Here is an 18,087-nt window from a genome sequence, read left to right as displayed (position 1 = left end):
TAATCATGTTAAATAAATGTACTCATTCATCTTGACAGGAAATTGGAGGGGAGGAGCTGAGGGAAAGCCTAAAAGCAATGCTTTATATTTCATACATGAATTATTCAGGCAGGGGAGAGAAATTGAGGCGTGCGAGAAAAAGAGGGCGAGGCACAACTCAAAGAACTTGGAGGTAGTAGAAAGGAAATCTATTTTTTCCAAGTCTGAGCTCCAAATAGAATAACAATTTGCTTCTATATTCTAGTTACACTGCAACATATTATTGAAAGCCTTTATATATAATTCTTCTAAGCACAAAACGCTATAATGCAATGTTTAAAACATGCTTTCTCCAAGGTGAAGGCTGACTGGCTCAGTGAGTAGAGCGATCCAAAAAAAAAAAAAAAAAATCAGATTGAAGGTAAAAATGACATAAATCACCTAGAACTATAATTTGCAAATTCACTGGATGAAGTAATTAATCAAAGCATGGCTGAGTTTTAGGAGTTGAGATTTTGATCTGACAAGTAGAAGAAACGGGGTGAAGCCCAGGCTGCAGCATGAGGACTGAGAATGTTTTTCCATGCTCATCACAAGTCTAATTACTTCTCTCCCCCCCCCACGCCCCCCCCCCCCCGCCACCGTGGACAGTCCCAAATTAAAATAAGTGGACCACATCAAGACACATCTCGGATGCATGTAGTACTTAAGAATCTATTGTTCCTGACACAGGAATAGCTTGAGACCCATGAAGAAGTTGCCCTTCGGTTCCTTTTAAATGGTGAAGAGGTGGAAGGATGGATAAAAAGGGCCATGAAAGCGACCAAGAGCTGAAGCCAAGCCACCAACTTACAGGGACTGCGGAGGAAGGGGAGTGTCACTCGTTCACTCCTCACACTTGTGAGCACAGAGGTCTTAAAAGAAAAGACAGCGGGGGAAGCGGGATAGACAAATGCCCTCTGGTCACACAGTGTCCTGAGCCAATTCCTTTCTAAGTGCAGGTAAAGCGTTTTATATTTAGTGACAACAATCGACTATATTACAAATTAATGAGGGCTCGGAAGCTTGCTTGGAGATAGTCTGCCCACACTTCTGCCATCATCATTAAAAAAAAAACAAAGAGAGAGACTGCTCATAACTTGAGGCAAAGAGATGGCTGAAGGCAAGTGGCTGTAAAGTTCCAGACACATTGCGTCGGCCAGACCACGTCAAGGAGTCTTTGGTTTCCTCCCAGGCCCCTCTGCCCTTTCTTGAACTCCCAGTCGGCATTCTCACTTTCTCAGAATCCACTGCAGAGAGGGCTCTCATGTCACCCGGGCTTCTTGTTTTTAAATTCCCAGTTTCCTAGTATTTTCCCAAGGCTCGTTGTATCTCATCAGAAGGACTCAGGAAAGAGCAGGGGTCCATGCGGCCGTAAACAGGAAGAGGTTGCCTCCTCTGAGCCAGGCGAGGACACAAGCCTGGTCCTATGTGGGCTTGTGAAGCGGAGATAAGGAGACGAATGAAAACAGTTGTGGATTTGTGATAACTTGACCACAACCAACGCAGTGAACGGGCTCCACAAACATCTCAAATACGTTTCATTTCAGAAGCATCGTTCATCCTGCCAAGGCCACGTTTCATGGGAACAGAGCTTGATGAGTCTCGTGACCAGCTCCCTCTCCACTTCGCCGTGGGGGCTGCTTCAAACCTTTCAACTCTCCCCAGACCTCCTCTGACCCAACCCCGCGAAAGATCCCCTCCCCTCCTTCTTCACGAAGATGATGGATGGATGGGGAGAGGAACTCTCCCAGCTTCTCAGCACCGAGGCAGACAGCTTCTGGACAACCGCACCCAGCCTTCCCACTCTGGTCCAGCCTCTTTGTAGGATGGGTGCTGTTTCCCAGGGCACCTTGTCTTCCTGTGCTGCAGGCTTCATTCCTTCCCACGTCTTCAGGTCCTCACTCAACCAATTACCAAATGCTCTTCCCCTTTGCCATAGCCCTGCTGGCACGTAAGGCACCTTTGAGCATCTCTGTGTGAAGATCATTACGAAAAGGCATCCCTGCCTCTTGATGACACCTATTGGTGCTACACCAAGGCTGACTCTCGGCCCCGGTGTGCCTTCCACCCCACCCGGGGCACCGTGGTGTGACCCACGGTTGTGGCTCGGCCCACTCCCACCATCATTAGCACCACCACCTGTTCCTCCAGACCCCAATGTTCTGCAGGGTCCATAGCTTTTAAAAAATGTAAGTTGTTCACAGCGAGAGATGGGAGGGGAGGGAGACCTGACCTCAACATCTTCTCCTTTAGTGGCAAATTCCTTTGTTCCACAGGCAAACTTTCTGAAAGTATTGTCCATATTAGTCTGGTCATCTTCCTCACCTTCCACTTCATCTTCAGTCCACTGAAATCTGTCTTTCACCTTGATTTCTCTGCTAAAATCATGTTAGAAAAAATCTGTTTTGTGCTTTGTCACTGCTGGTGTGGTGTTTTGTGGTGTGTGGCGGTGGGGTGAGGTTGGCTACTCCTTCGTGTCAAGGTTTTCATGCCCTCCCATCTCCCCATCGAGAAAAAAACAAAACAAAACCCACTGGGAGTTTCCCTGCCCCCTCTCTGTCTGTTCCTTCTCAGTCTGCTTTAAAGGAACTCTTCTGCCTGTCCCTTGAACACTGGAATCTTTCCAGTTTCTGTCCTAAAGTGTTTTACCTTCTCCCTCTCCACACCCTCACTGGTTGGTCCAAGAACTTTAATAATTCTATCTGTGCTAATGACCGTCTAATCTACATCTCCAGCCAAAGAGCTCCCAAGCTTCAAACCTACAGAGTCAAGCTCCCAACAGACAGCCCTCCTTGGGTGGCCTCCCAGGACCTGCAGTTCAACCAGTCTCCAGATGAAACCTGTCATGGCTCTGTGAATGATCATCTGCCAACTCAGGTGCCCTGACCAGGAGCCGTGCCGCTCCCTGATTCTGTCCTATTCCTTTCTCTCTCCTCACAATCCACCAGCAAGTTATCTGTGCTGTTCCTGAGTCTCTTGACCCTGTCCAGCAGTCTGCTTATGCTCACTGCCTTCTCTCCAGAATTCTACATGTCCTACCTGCTTTGCCAACCTCTCTTCTTGTCCATTTCCACTGCGTTTTCTAGAATTGTCTTTCTAAAGCACAAATATGACTTTGTCTTCTGCTGCTTGAAACCCCTCAGCTGCTGCCCGTCGTTCAAGCATGTACTCTAAAACCCTCTGAAGGGGCCTACAAGCCCTGTATAACCCACCTGTTGTTCTCCTCATCCTCATCCCTCACCATTACCTCCTTACACCAACATCCTTCGGCTTCTAGAGCACATCTTACTTCATACCACCCCGTAGAACATTCCGTCTACCTAGGACATCGGCTCTCTGTCCCCCCAAATATTACGTGGTTCTAATCCCCTTCGTCCTTCATGCTTCAACCTGGACATCGCTTCCCCCAGAAAGCTTCCACTGACACCCCTAGCATCCCACGACCTCCCGATCTGAGTTAGGTGCTGTACAAATTAAGGAAAATCGTTGAGTCGTGTCAATGTAAATTCAAGGAAGATTCTAGCTTTAATCGTGGGAAATGCAGGGCTCCGTTTTTCCTGTATTTCAGCCATGCTTCACGCTGGTGTGAATTTCATTCTTGTGTGAGATTTCTTCAGGAGGCAGGAATAATGCCAAGCCTGCATCTTCACAGCCCTCTATCCCAAGGAATTAACAGTAATAATAGGAAAATGGAATATAGGGAGGACAGGGAACCAAGGAAAAACATTATTGTAGTAGTCTAGGCAGGTATCATTTTATAAATAGTAGTAGTAGTAGTAGGATTATTATTATTATGACTAAGCCTAGTAAATGATGGTAAAAAGTATTATGCGCAAGGGCCTAGATAATCTTTGAAGCCATCCCTCATCACCAGTCTAAATGGACCATTCGTTTCTACTGATCATTGGATGGTTTCTGGGACTATGGCTGACAAGCTTGGCTCCGGGAATATACCACTGAATGAAATCTTTTTTGTCTTCACAGAATCTGGTAGGGGCTGCAGGTAGGTGAGCAGGGGGCAATACGAAGGGTGGCTGCAACACGGGGGAGTGCTAGGAACCAGGCAGTCCATGGGACGGAGGCAACGCCAGCTCCAAGGGTAGAGATGAGGCTGGAACCACACACAGCAGGCCATGTACACCTGTTACCAGGGCTTGGAGTTTATCCAAAGGGGAGCCGATACAGAGTTCCAGGACGGGTAGACAGTCAGGTGAGTGAACTGAAATCAAGAAAGAAAGAGGTCATAGTGTCATGGATTTAGCTAAGGGCAAAGACAATAGGATGGAGATGAGTAGAAAGGTTAGAAAGCTGCCGGGAGGGGTGAGTGGAGAGGATTTTAGGTCGATTTAGATGTGGATGAGGAAGGAGAGAAAAGAGTCAAGAACGATTCTCAAATGATTCTATTGAGTTATTCACTGAGCCTGGGAAGAGGGTGTGGAGCGAGTTGCCTGTCAACCTTACCGTGGTATCCACCTTACTTAGATTATAAAGGACCCACAAAGAAATAATAAAGGAATCAGCCTCCTTTACTCTACAACAATTATAAATCCTGAGAGCGACACTGACATCTTTGTTACACTTCTACAAAGCTACCGAGGAAGACAGGAGACTGAAGACTCCCCAAGAAGCTGCAGAGATTCTACCTGGGGGAACTCGAAAAGTTGGAAAGGAAAACCACAAGTGTCAGATGGGGAAGCAGAGTTCTGTCTAGCATTAGAGCATCATTTTTTTTTTTTTAACTTCTTTTCTAAACTGCTCAACACAACAATTCCACAATTGTCTTGGATGGCAGACCCTTGATGTGCCCTTCAGATCTTTGAAGTGTTTTGTTCTATTTTCATTCTTATTTACCCCAGGATAGTTTTCCTTCACATCCAGCATCGTCTTCTCAAGAACTGAAACTATGAATTTAGCAATTCTGCACCTCCGGGTAGCACATTAATGAGGAAAAGTAAAGGCTGTAAACAGCCCTGATGATGATAAGCAATCAGATTGAACACTACAATGACTTCTTTTCACTTAAGGATTTTGAATTATTTCTTTTAAAAAAAGTTTCAGAATGTCTGAAAATCAAGATAAAACCTTCCTTCATCAAATGCCTGCATTTTAAGAAACCAAAAGATAGCGGCAAAGTCAACATCAAGCTAAAGATACTTGTCTGCAATTAAAAATAAAGTTGAAATGGATCTTCAGCAGAAGGCATAAATAAAACGCATCCTATAAAGGTAACTAAATTTTGTATCTTCCTAACCCAGCTGAGTCAATATTTCCTCTTCTCTTCCAAAGAAAAGCTACTTAAGAGAAAGTTCTTAGTGGTAGCTTTGCTATTTTCGGTCAGACTGCCAGTTAGGTATAAATGAAAAATGTATTTGCTCAAGTGCTCTAAATTGGGAGAAAAATTGGGGGGTTGGATTGGTAACCTGACAAGAGAGAATGAATGGGTATCAGAGAGAAGCACTGAAACTTGACAACAGGCTATTTGTCTTGTTGCTTTATTGTCTCCATATGGAGCTATTGAAATAGAAGAGCGCAGAAACAATGCACTAAGCTATAGCTCAAGTTCAATCTTCGGGTATATGCTTTTTGATTATGTAGAAAATGGTATTCAAATTGCCCCTCAATCCATTTCTTATTGTCTGAGTTGAGGGTTCCTGGACAGAATCAGAAGCTTTCTGGAGTGATCCCCGCCTGGAGAAGTCTTTGCAGAGCACTCAGCCTCGTGGCATTCTCCTCCTGGCAACTCAGCTCTCCCATCTGGTTTCATCCTGTGCAACTGTCTAATGGAAAAGCTTTTAAGTGGGAGGAAAACAATGTGATAGATGTCTTATTTTCCTCTATAGTTGGAAACAAAGTTTTGTGACACATTTGCTAAAAAGGGCAGTTGATCTGAGAGTGTGTGTGTACATGTGTGTTCAGCATTAAGTAGAGGCTTAGAAGAAAAGGATACAATGTCTTCGAATTATTGGAATGACTGGTGTCATTCTTTACCATACATAACGCTTGGCTGGAACATGACTGTAAATACACCTTTCCCATGCTATCGCTGTGAAAACACAGCTTACAATGACATAATTTAAAAATCTTCCTACAATATCGAAACAGTTCATTAAAAAAGAATGTCTCATGCAATTAGGTGGGCAAGTGGGAAGGTTAACCTAACAACCACAAACAACCAATCACATCTTTCTCTCTGAATTAACTGGACTCTTAACTGAATTGATCCACCGTCTCATCTTTACAGGAAGGCAGCCAAAGTCAGCTTTGCGGTTCTGATGGGCTCACGCAGGCCATCCATTTGTGTCCTGCGTAAGAACTGCAGAGACGCTCCCAGAACAAATCAATATCAATTTCTAACACACATTTCAAAACATTTTCCCTTCTCATTTATTTTATGTAATTCTTTTTTATTCCAGAAGCGTTCTCCTTTCTCTTTCCACCTCTATTTTGGAAAGGTAAAAATACCTTTTGGAAACATGGGAACTGGTTAAATTTCAACGCATAGTTAGAAACTTCACATTGGAAATTTTAAAAAAGACTATGAGAGTAAAAAAATGCATCTTCTACAGCAGATGAGTGAATATAACAACAAAGAAGCAGACTCACAGATCTAGAGATCAAACCAGTGGTTACCAGTGGGGAGAGGGAAAGGGGGAGGGAGGGGCAATACAGGCGTAGGGGAGTAAGAGGTACAAAGTATTAGGTATAAAATAAGCTACGAGAATATACTGTACAACATGCGGAATATAGAGAATATTTTATGATAACTGTAAATGGAAAGTAACCTTTAAAAATTGTAAAATAAATTAAAAATTGCATTTCAGAGAGTCAGTTGAGAGCAGAGAATCCATTTTAAGTGTGAACACAAACAAATACTTCTAGAAGAGATGGTAACGGGTATGTAAAAATGTGGCAGTCTTGGAACAGAGGGCAGGAAGAAGCTTTCTAGGGTTAAGATTTCAGACACTGGGAATGAAGTCTCCCTTTAGTCAGACGTAATAGGGGTAGGAATCCAGAGCAGGTGGTGCTCAAACTTTAAAGTGCGTAAGAATCCCCTGAAGGCTTGCGGAAACACCGGTTTCTGGACGACAACCCCCCCACCCACCCCCCAGAGAGTCTGGCTTGCTGGTCTGGGGTGAGATGTGGGAGTGCACTTCTGAGCCTGCAGAGGATGCTGATGTGACTGCTCTAGGAACAGGCACCTGATCAACTGCGGGACCACCCGTAGGACCCACCAGGAGCTGGGATGAAGCCATCCAGATGTGCCTCCTACCACGTGGTCCTCAGTCCGCCTCTAAGTGGCATCTGGAAGGGGGCGATTTGACCTGTCCCTTCTCCCTGACTTCCTAGTGACCCACAAAGGACCAGACCAAGGTTCCTTGACAAATCCAGTCTTCCTGTACACCTAATGCCAGTTTTCACCTAATGTCTGCCTCCAGATGTACCCTTCCAACTTCTTTCTGCAAAGTACTGTGATCTAGAGGGAAGAGCAAGTGATTCCGACAGAGTCGCCCTGCTCTTGAACCCTGGCACCGTCCGTCACTAGTTTTACAAGCTTGAGCAAATCCGGTCATCTCTCCAAAGGTCAGTTTCCTGAGGTATAAAAATGGTGGTGTTAATAAAAAATAACATATATCTCTACAAAGTCATTGTGAAGATCAGTGAGACAAAGTGAACGCCACTTCGAAGCTGCAAAGCACTCCAGAAATTTCAAGGACTGTCATTACAGATTCCTGAAAGTGTTCCAAAACAAAGATAGAGAAGACATAAAATGCATAGTTACATGGAAGGCGAGTGAGTCTATCGTAAAACGATTCAGTGAATAAACAAGTATCATATCTGGTTATCTGAGAGTTTCCTGTTGGCATGGTAAAGAGACGCAGAAACCTGAAAAGGCAGGAGGAGAAAGTGCACAAAAAGAGGAAAGAGGAGGGTCTCACGACAAAACTGGCCAAAGTCACAACCTTGACTAAAGTTGTTAACCTTGGGTGGAGCAGGGACAAAGGACAATGCCTCCATTAGTGACAAAGATCTTTATGCATTTTTTTTTTTTTTTACGCTACAAATACTTCATGTACAGAAGTTTGGTTCCAGTGGGTGCATTTTAAAAGATTTTTTGGTTATTTAAATGTTCTTCTTTTAGAACCATATCCTCAAATAGGGTACCATATTTACATGAGACAAATAATGTCTTCCATTTGAATGAAAATATCCATTCTGCTGTTAAACACAACCTCATAGAGTTAGAAATCACGGGAAAGCATTTCTGTCCCCGACTCTATCTCCTCTCACTCTATGAATTTTGTGTCTCAGATGTATAATCTTATTACAATATTTATTGTGTGTCTCAGATGTATAATAGTTATTACAATATTTATCTCAAAGAGAGATTAGGAGCCTTCGCCAATGTTTTTAGAATATCGTACAGTCCATCCTGTAAGATTTTGAAGGAACGAAAATGGCATTAATGTATTACAAATAATCAAAACGCAATAGCAGAGGAGATGACTGAATTCCAAATGTTTCCATTACTCTTTTTCAAAAAAATATTTTTTAATAAATGAACTCCTGCCAGACGCTTTCTTTCTTGAGAGATAATCTTTCCACTAGGATGGTAATCTGCAAAGCAAAACCTTTGTATTTTCTTGAGTTCGTTCTTCTTTTTAAATAGATAAAAGTTCTGTGAACAGGTTTTTTCAGGGGCCGTTTTTCATTTGCAGAACATGCAAGGCTTCGGGCAACAGAGGAAGGGAAATTGTGTGCAAATCACATGTGTGCGTTTTTGCCAAGAGAAGAGACCCCCTGAGACTTCTATCACCAGCCTGGCTCTGGGATCAGTTTAATAACTTGCTTTGAATGCATATGAGTCCTGACTGCTACATTCGCAAACGCCTCCCCATAAAGGTTATGCACCCACTGTAAATGCAGCGTCTATTCAAAAACATGGCCAGGTTGGTTGCTAGGAGATGGTGGGATTCTCTCAGAGAAAAATCAGTCCTGACGAAAATTTTTTTTTTTTACATAAAGACCTTTTAAATATAAATACCTTTGACAGCAGCTATTATTATGCACCGAGTTCCTTCCCATCTGAATAAATGGCAGAAAAATGATGATATTATTCATATGCCATTATCTAATAAAGTGTTAAAATAGAAAAGAGTCTTATTTCCCTCTCTCTTTCTCTTTGTTATTGCTAAAGAGAAAGGAGAAAGCTCTTTTTGTTTCTTTCCATTGGACTTCTCCGCTTTCCTTCTTAGATTCTCAGTATAACAGAAACCTCTCAAAACCTGAGACTAAAGATGTGGATTATTGCATTTTCCTTCCAGATCAAAAGGCCTCGTTTGAAAGGCTGGTTGGCAAGAAGAGGGAAAGCACCAGCAAGACTGAAAAGAGTGCAACCAACTTCCCCCAAGCGGAGGTTCAGAGAAAGCAGGGGGGAGTCTGTGCTCCTTGAAAGCAACCATCCGCCCAATTTCAGTTCATTAATGTTTGCAATTTTCTTCCTACTGGGTTGACTGGAGGAACAGCTGCCCTCGATGTGGGTACTTAGGCCCAGCTTTTGCTAAAAATGACCCTGACAAATAAAATGTGAGGCAAGTGATAACTTGCTGTTTATAAATTGTGTCGCCTGTAAATGAAGCAGCAATCTTTCCTAATTTAGTGTGCCCTGCCCACCCATGGAGGACCTGAGAACCTCTCAGCTGCAACACACAAGAGGCAGCTGAGGCCACAACGCCCAGCAAGCGGCCACACCTCCCTTTGACCAGAGCCACAAGAGTATCCGGGCCAACACTCAAAATAAGGGATCAGTGTGGAAACACATTTCATTTCCATGAGAATGGCCACCCCCAACTCCAAGTGTATTATTTTTGTTGTTATTGTGAATACTGTACAAAGTTTGTCGAGAATTTTTATTTTTTTTTTTTTTTGGAGCATGCCTTCGAGTCAGAGGGAGGCATGTTTCCTTATACAAATATTGACATGAATCCCTCCGTTTACTTAGCATTTTCCTGTGGAAGGCTCAGTATGGTAACGTCCCTTCATCCCCTTTCACACATTTGTTCTGACTCTTGGCTCCAGGAAGTTCTTATTGTTCTAGTCAATGCTCGCTGCCCCAATGACATTTTTTTTCCCCTTTTAGTGACAGACATGTTATGTTTCCTTTCTTGAAGTTCTCATGAGAGTTTCTTGTACGGTGTTCCATCTACACCAAAAGAGGGTGACATATTTGCAGGTACTCCTTTTTCTGGTTCTTTTTTGCTTGCCTTTTTTCGGTCACGAGCTCTTAGCCAACACTGCAACTGATTGTATAAAATGGTGGAATGCCAGATAAGAAAGCCCCTCAAAATCCCAACAACTTGCTCTAAATTCGTGGTACACGGATCCACGGCTGAACTGTGGCAGAGTTCCTCTGTCAGTGGACCACGGAGGATACATTCTGCTTTGGGATGAAGGGTTTTGACTTCAGTGTTTATCTTTTAGGTGTTCCAGAAAACTTCGCTTTTCATTGGCGATTCCTTAACTATATAACTTACTGGTCACCTAGCATTCTCTCTGCGTGTGATGATTAATTATTTCCGTTTCAAGAGTTGGTTACTGTGCCTTTCTTGCTAGAATAGCATCGTTCATTGATTTCTACCTTGAGCTAGAAACACCGCTGGAAGCAGCGGGAAACCCCTGAAGACAAAGCCCACGGACAGCAGCTGATGGCTGGACAGCAGCTGATGGCTACTATGCTTTCCGAGCTGGCAGGGGGAGGGTCACTTGACCCTCCCGGATTTACCCTCCTACCAGTTCTTGTACTCTTCCTGGGGGACCCAGGTATTTGTAGACCTGTTAGCTAGGATGAACTGTGGCAGAGGACCCCCGCTCTAAACACTCAGTGGAAAAGGAGTGAGAAAAGCTCACTTCAAGGAGACAGAGAGGCTCACAGCCCCCTTCAACCTCACAAGGGGCGCCCAGGAGGACCTTTCACGTCATGGCTTCCTCTTAGCTCCTTTTTCTCAAAAATATATGCTCTGTTTTGGGAAGCTGGCTTGATCAGAGAAGGCCCCTGGGCATGAAGGCTTAGATCACTAAGGGTTCTGGGCACGTTGACGGAACCAGAGACCGGTTGGGTCCAGTGGGCTGCGAGCGATTCAGCCCAGGCCAGGACCACACTGGGTCACGTGGACTTGGGAGCCACACCCACAAAAATAGCTGCGTCTGGGCTCAACAGCCAGCAGGGCTCCCAGGCTGAGGACACATGGCTCGTGGCTGCCTGGACAGGCATAGGGCGTGATGCATCCGAGAAGGGTCAGGAACAGGCTTTTAGGAAGCCTTATCCAGCAGCAGCCTTGGCCCTAAGCATCCCTCACTGTGCTCCTCCACCCCTCACCCCGTCCCCTTTAATCCCGGCCCCGTGCACTCCTCCCCCACATCCATCCACGGAGACCCCTTCCTCCCTGAATGGTAAACCAGCCGTATTGTCCTCCAGTGTGAAAGCTTCCAAGGCACGGTGCAATCATCCCTCCTTTTGGCTACATTCTTTTGCGACTTACACTCCAGGTATGATTTATTTCTGGTTCATTTCCTGTGACTCAGTTACACAGGATGCAAAATTACGATAATAATGCTTGTCTCCAGATAATGAATACAGGGTTTGGATTTCTCATAGAGGAGATATTATACAAATGCAAAGTATCATTACAGCTAAAATCCATGACTAAAGAAATTAAATTTCCTGGAATGTTTTATATCTAACAAGAATGTTTGTAATCCTCTGTATTTACCGCTAAATGAGGTGGACTACAAGAAAGAAGATATTTCAAGGGAAGGAATGAGCTCAACTGGAAAAATTAACAAATGGGAAAATTGCAGCACTGCATTTGTTCTGTACGGAGAAAAAACGGTTTGGTAAACATGCAACAGGAAACCCTGTTTGATTTCTGCAAGGAGAGTTTAACCAGCAACAGACTCATGTAGAATCTTCAAAGGAGAAGTTTCTATACTTGTTTACCTTTTGATATGCAGCTCAAAAAGAACACCATACCTCAGCTAGAAAGAACCGAGATCATGAATAACTGACTCAGTCTGTAAAGAACGAAATACTCAACTGGACATATAACAAATGAAAAGCTCTACCATAAATAAAAGAGCTGGAAAAAAAGATATATTTGATTTGGGAGGGAAGGGAGTGACATATCTTTAACGATTCCCCCAATTTAGTTCCCTTCTTGTTTCATAAACACATGAGACAATCAAATTCAGGGTTTTTTAAAATTTTACATGTCAAACATATTTTGAGAACACAACCCGTTCGCAATTTTCCATACCTATTTCCATCACTCTTTTTGTTGTGAGGTACCAACTTCCTTAAATCAGAACAATGAAAGAATCAGTATTTCTGGGAATATACATTTATGGAATCAGGTACACCGATTTAAGGGTGTTTCCTCTATATAGGTATTAACTGGTATTGCTTCAGGCCATCAACCCAAGAAATGTCAACTACTTCCCCATCCTCATCCAAACCAAGGGATCCTCTTTGAGACTCCACCAGCGCAACTGCCAGACCCACAATGTGCCAGCCCATTTCTGCGCTTCCTGAAAGACCAGGGGAGAGACCCAGGCTGGGAGCAGGGCTGGGAGCTGTGGGCAGAGTTTACTCAAAAATATTTCTTACACCAACTTCAGCTCTATTATTTGCCACAAATACCACTCATCCTTCAAGCCTGGGACATAGCCCTCCCAAGCCCTGTCCAAAGGCTCTCCAGTTTCTGGCCATTTTTGATGCAGGTGAGGCTCCCTGATCCTAGTGAGGTGCTGTTTGCAGAGCTGGGTACCAGACTCCACAGACAAAGAGGCTCACTGACCTCTCCAGCCTGGGCTGGGGTGTGCTGTGCCCACATCGACTTCACTGGCCCAACAAATCACCCAGAACCCTGAGGCCAAGCAACTTCATCTCACATGTGTGTCCTCATCACACGCTTCCTCCTCTGTTCCACCCCAGAGGGTGGAAGTACCTTCCCCAGAGAGACGCCTCCCACCCAGGATCTTCAGACATGTCACTGCACTTATCACTTTGGGACTCCCTTTGCATTTGACGTATGTGGGCAGATCGGGAGCTTTCTAAGGGGGCCCTAAAGACAGGGACCACCTTGATGCACTCACTCAATGGCAGCAAAACCTTCACCTGTGCAACCATGTAGAAACGAGACGTGCTCAGGATTTACTGTGAGAGGATGAGTATGCGGAAGCCATAGAAAAGAGGTGAAGCAATGTATTTTAGCACGTTCAACATGAAGTCATAGGCGTTTAATTACACTTTTAATTGTTCAATTATAAAATATTTCCACCTGTAGAGAAGTACCCAAAAATGTGACGCACAAGAATTGACCTACCACAGACGTTAAACAAATACTATCATTTTGCAATATCTGCTTCGGCTCTTTTAGCTTTAAGAGATTAAATTAATTGTTATAAATTAAACAATGACCTTCTTCCTCTCCCTTTCTTATCTCTCTCCCCAGAGGTAAATTGTAATCTGAAAATGTGTATCATTCCCATGCTTGTTTTTGTACCTCACTGTATAAAGAAATCACATGCCATTTATGTAAATCATTGCTTTGATGTTTTGAAATTCTCATAAATGTTTGCATGCTGTTTAATTTATTTTGTAGGTTTCTTTCACAATTATGTTTTTCCGTTTTATCCATATAGATATACATGGATCTAGCTCTGCATATGTTGTATACTATCCGATTTTATGATTAAAACATAGTTTCCTCATCCATTACACTAAAAAAGGATGTTCAAGTTGTGTCTACTTTTTACTGTTGAGTATGATGCTCCAGTGATCATCATTTTATACATCTTCTTGAACATTTCTGTGAAAGTTGCGCTAGAAGAGACACCTAAACATGGAGCACTGGCACCATTGATCTTTTCCTATATTGTTCAGTTTCTCTTTAAAGACATGAGACTAATTCACAATTCTACCAGGGATGTATAAGCATCCCTGTTTTCCCACATCCTCATTAGCCAATAGGATAAAAAGTGAAATTGTGGTTTCTTTTTGCATCTCCCTAAAGGCCAGTGCCTCTGTTTGATTCTTCTTTCATATCCTTTTTATATCCTTTGCCATTATTTTCCTACTTTGTATTTAAACTTTCTCTTATTGACTTGTAAGAGTCCTTTATACATTCTGGATATGATCTTTGTTATGTAGGCTGCAAATGTCTTCTCCCAGTCTGTTTATCCAATTAATTTTAAGAAAAAAAAAAAAACAGTGCTTAGGTTACAGTTATGATGTTAATATCGGGTAACTTATAAAATTGTCTAGAAATGTTTCTTCCGTGGATAAAGATTTTTCTTCTTTTCAGAGCAGAAGCCTACTTATTTTTATCTGAAATGTTATATTGTATATACTTGGGAATATTTTTAAAAGATGTGACGGTCTTTAATGATCACATCTTGGCATCCTTTTACTGTTTATGAATATTGCTAAAGTTGATTTATACAATAAAAAGCAGACTCTTAAGACTGCTAAGTCTGAGTTTGAAATATTAGAGAATGCCAGAGGAATATCTTGCAGCAACTACTCATCTTAGAAATCATCTTATAAACCAAATCCTGTTCCTGTGACGTAATTTGTTCTTTGCGCATAGTACCAGGGAGAGCTTCATGAGAGGAAAATGTATATCTGTGCACTCATGTGTATATCTGTCTATGTCTAGGAAGTAACTTTATTTTACTCTTACACTCCAACTGGTAAATTAAACTTTGAGGAAACTATGTTTTTGTGGCACCGGTGCAACATATGCATCATAGAAAAGTAATTTAGTTATGTCTTAATTCCTCACTCATTTCCACTAAAATAAATACAGAACAGATTCAGAAAACTGATGCTGAGGACAGACAGTGAATCTGCAAACCCGTGGCTAGAAGCCTAAAATATTATTTTGAATTAACTTATTAACTCATTTAAGATAATTCTATCCAGATTTTAGTCTGTATTTATTCAACTGATTTATTGTCTGTTTTTATTTCTCCCAAATGGGACTCATTAAGTCTCTTTAAAGCAATGTTTTCTATGTTTTCTACCATTTTTATTTTTCAAGGTCCTTTATATCCTAATGACTGAGTTATGTATCATGTACTCCTAATTACGAAACATAGATTTTACTGTGTGTCCATTTTAGTTGGTAAGTTTGTATGTATGTACATATATATACATTGCATCAAAATGCAATGTATATTTACACAGTTTTAAAGCATTGCACCCTTTAAACATTTCTACGGGTTTATGGAGATTTCTGACATGAAAATGGATTTCCCTATATGACTGGAAATACTAGAACCAATCAAAGCCCACTCAGCAATTTACCTTGGGTCTTAGTTGACCTGCCACAGACGAAGAATGAGGTGGTCTTTGCTTTTCTAATAGCAACATGGGGAAGTGAGACTGAACAGTCTTGAGTTGGGACCTTGCCTGCCTCTGTAACTTGGGATCTTAATGGAGCCACTTAGCATCCATCTGCTAAAGGGGGAATACCCATCTTCTGAGGTTGGATGTGAGATTAACTGTTCTGGCTCAAAGCAACAGAGAGTCAAGTACTCGGTGAGTATGTTTCTCCCTTCTCCACCTTGATGTGGAGAAGATTATCTCCCATAATTCAGGGCTTTATAGCATTCTCAGACAAACTTTGACATCTTCACAGTCTCACGTGTGCCATCGGTTCTAGACATTTGCCTCCAAGTGCTACTGGAAACATCACCCGAATGAACTGTAAGACACGTCAAGAATCAGGCCTTCCAATCAGTAATCACAGGTAACATTTTTTTATAGAGCCTGATCCTGTACAAAGGTTTCCATGTGCTTTATCAGCTTTCACAATCTGTATGTATGAAGGTTGGGTAGATCGTTATCTCTTTCTTTTCAGTAAAAGGAAACTGAGGCTCGAAGAGGCCAAGAACACAAAGTAATGGGTGGAGATTGGACTTTGGAGTCTTCTGACCACATGAATTTTCTATTATGTTGGGTTGAACTCTATGGAATTGCCATTTTTACAGGTAGAATCCATAAATTCATATAGTTTTCCCTGTACAATGTTATTTAACTCAAAAACGTTGTAGCAGCAAGTGACACATACTAACACGAACTAGCCTAAAAATAGGAGATCTGATTGTTGAAGGCCTGAGGATCCTGCAGCGTGGCTGGCGTCAGGCAGAGACCGATCAGAGGCTCAAATGTTAGGACCCTTCCTCTCCTTATCTGGGAGCTCCTGGTGTTGGCTTCATTTCTGAGCAAGCCTCCTTATGTGGTTCAAGGGTGGCTACTGAAAGCTCCAGGGTTCCCTGGTCCTTAAAGCCAGGGACTTCAGCAACTAGAGAACTCCTCTTTTCCACTGTCTTCAGAAGTCCTGGCTTGAGCCTGCAGCCCTGCTCAGACTCAGGTCTGAGACAGTGACACCGATGGAGGTTTGGGGGGATATGTGACTGACAGCCCAACAGTAACGAGGACGTTTCCAAAGTTAAAGAGCAGCTCCGACCCCAGAAGAAAGGTAAAAATGTGCTGCTCACGTCCACTGCACATAGAATACATACATCTACAAAGAATCTAACATTCTCCCCAACACTGCAGTTCGACTTGATTAATGAAAACAAAACAAAAAAAAAAAGCAGAACAAAAAGAATAAGACAGAGAGAAATTAACTAGACAGAGACCACGTTTAAAAAAAAAAAAAAGCAACAAACGGCTAGTCGGGTTAACTACCCATTAGGATGAGTTCACTTCTAAAGTTTAAGAAATGTATTTCTTTGACATTGATAAAGTTTTTATCTATAAAATAAGGAAAATAGTCAAGTTTTATAGAGGATTTTAAAAAATCAAAGTTGGCTTCTTTCACACAAATACAGAGCTTACAATTTCATCTATCAGTGCCTTATAGTGACATTTGAAAATTAAATAATGTCCATGTACTGGGCCAAAGCCCACGTGTTACTTGCATATTCCTGCCACTTCCATGGCCCCAAAATTCAGTCAATCAGGAAACAGAATTGATTTCAGGTCAGAAACGAACAAGCTATTTACAAATTATATTGGCAAAAATAAATAAGAAAGGACTAACACGTTGTGAGAGCCCACTCTGCCTTCCCAACACATTGTATAGGCTACACGCAAAAACCACCATCTAGTATCAGCCAGGGAAGGCATCAGTGTCAACGCGCGTATTTAATATTTAATAGGCTCGATTTCTTTCATTTCTAAGTAAAAAATAAAATCAGATGTTCTAATATTTTCCTTCCACACCCCAATCAGATACTGGACATCACTTGAGTGCACACAGTGCCCGTGTAGACAGTGACACGGGTGCGTGACGTCAAGCAGGGCTGGCCCAAGGCTCTGTGGCCCTTGTGGAAGACAATTATGCTCTTACTGTTTACAGCAGCACTTTGGTGACTGGAGAAGAGCAAGGGAGAAAATTCAACGCTGGAACGTTTACTGGCTTTTTTCAAACTGAACTCTTATAACTAAATTTCTCAAATGATACAATGGAAAGTCAGAGTATTCAAGAATCACAGTTTTGTGCCTTAACAGACAGCTTAAAAATAATTTTAGGAGTATTGCAGCAGAACATTTTAATTGAGTTTGCTATTTTCACCCCAAAACTTAAGTCATTTTTTTGAGCAATGCCTAATTTTATAAAGCAAAATTCATTTAAATGCTATGACATCTGATCTTGCTAATAAATACACCAGAAAAAAAAAAGAAAAAACTAACAATCTTGAGCATGTCTTCTTTCTCATTTTTCATAAAACAACCTCAAAGGACTGATATAACATTCAACACTCATTCTTTCTGCACCATATTATTACTAAGATGAACTCTTCATTTTAGCTGTACTAATAAAATTTTGACATCCATGCATTTCATAGGGAACAAATTGAAGAATTTTTGCCAGTAAGTAAAGAGAAGATTCCATTAATAAATACAGGTAGTTCTCCATTTTCAAACACAAATGGAGTAAACTGTTGTTTATTAGACTTGAAATTATTTAATCAAGTCTTATTTTTGTTAAATAATGA

The 18,087-nt window shown here is 42.0% G+C and overlaps 1 long non-coding RNA gene across 1 annotated transcript in view; it reads right to left on the bottom strand.

Annotated features, from left to right (window-relative positions):
* Positions 1-4,108: 4,108 nt before the first annotated feature.
* LOC136792755 (uncharacterized) overlaps positions 4,109-18,087 on the bottom strand; it is an 89,923-nt gene continuing 75,944 nt past the window's right edge. Inside the window, exon 4 of the long non-coding RNA XR_010837102.1 lies at positions 4,109-4,240. This is a non-coding gene — a long non-coding RNA (uncharacterized lncRNA). The remainder of the gene's footprint in view (positions 4,241-18,087) is intronic.

This window comes from Kogia breviceps, chromosome 16 (genome assembly GCF_026419965.1).
Source record: "Kogia breviceps isolate mKogBre1 chromosome 16, mKogBre1 haplotype 1, whole genome shotgun sequence".
NCBI lineage: Eukaryota > Metazoa > Chordata > Mammalia > Artiodactyla > Physeteridae > Kogia > Kogia breviceps.
Note: the sequence above shows the minus strand (reverse complement) of the source record. Positions and strands in the feature narration are given on the sequence as shown.